We start from the raw sequence: 990 nt of genomic DNA, 5'->3' as shown, positions 1-990 counted from the left end.
CTTTGTTGAGACCAAAAGGAAATCCACTCAACTCCAAGATATCAATAATATATTTGTTTATGCTTTCATTTTAGGGTCATTTGTTTCTCAGAACCTACCAAATTATAAATATACGCCACTGGATTCTGTGGAAATCAAAGTGCATACATAATAAATAGGTTGACACAGGTTAATGGTAAAGTGAAAACTGGTAAAAGGAAATGCAATTTTAACAGCTTTTCTGAAAATGTAGTAAGTTTGTCGTTGTCATGGAAGGGGTAAGACAGAAGACTACAAACACTCACTGCTATAAAGGGCTTCCCAAATAGGGGGGAAGGTAGCAGACATCAGGGGCTATCACCTTCTTTAGCCATGGAATTCCAACATACACAATTAATAAAATACTATTTTATCAGATTTGGAGAGGGGGTCAACACCCGACTGTGCTTGGTGTTTACTTCTGGCTCTGTGCTCAGAGATCACACCAGAATCAGCAGAGTATAGGATAAATGCCTTAATCTTTGAGTTAGCTTTTCAGCCCAAAATTAATTTTCTTAAATGTAATGCCCCACCTTAAAAAAAAAATCTATCCAGGGCCAGAGTGGTGGCTCAAACGATAGGGCATCTGCCTGGCACGTGCTAACCTAGGACCAACCTTGGTTTGATCCCCCAGTGTCCCATATAGTCCCCAAAGCCAGGAGCAATTTCTAAGTGCATAGCCAGGAGTAACCCCTGAGCATCACCAGGTATGACCCAAAAACCAAAACCAAAACATAACCAAAAACAAAACATAATGGTCACTGTATTTCTAATTTTGGTTTCTATTGTTTTGTTTTGGGGACATGTTTGACAATGTTTTGGGATTTTTCTTGACTTAATCCTGATTTAGGAGTCACTCCTTATGGTGCTCAGGGAATTATATGGGATGCCAGTGCAAAACAGGGGCCCTACCCACTGTACTATCACTTTTGCCACACACACCCATATCTTATCTTTTTTATCTAGTTCATT

The sequence above is a fragment of the Suncus etruscus genome, chromosome 4 (assembly GCF_024139225.1).
Source record: "Suncus etruscus isolate mSunEtr1 chromosome 4, mSunEtr1.pri.cur, whole genome shotgun sequence".
Classification (NCBI taxonomy): Eukaryota; Metazoa; Chordata; class Mammalia; order Eulipotyphla; family Soricidae; genus Suncus; species Suncus etruscus.
Note: the sequence above shows the minus strand (reverse complement) of the source record.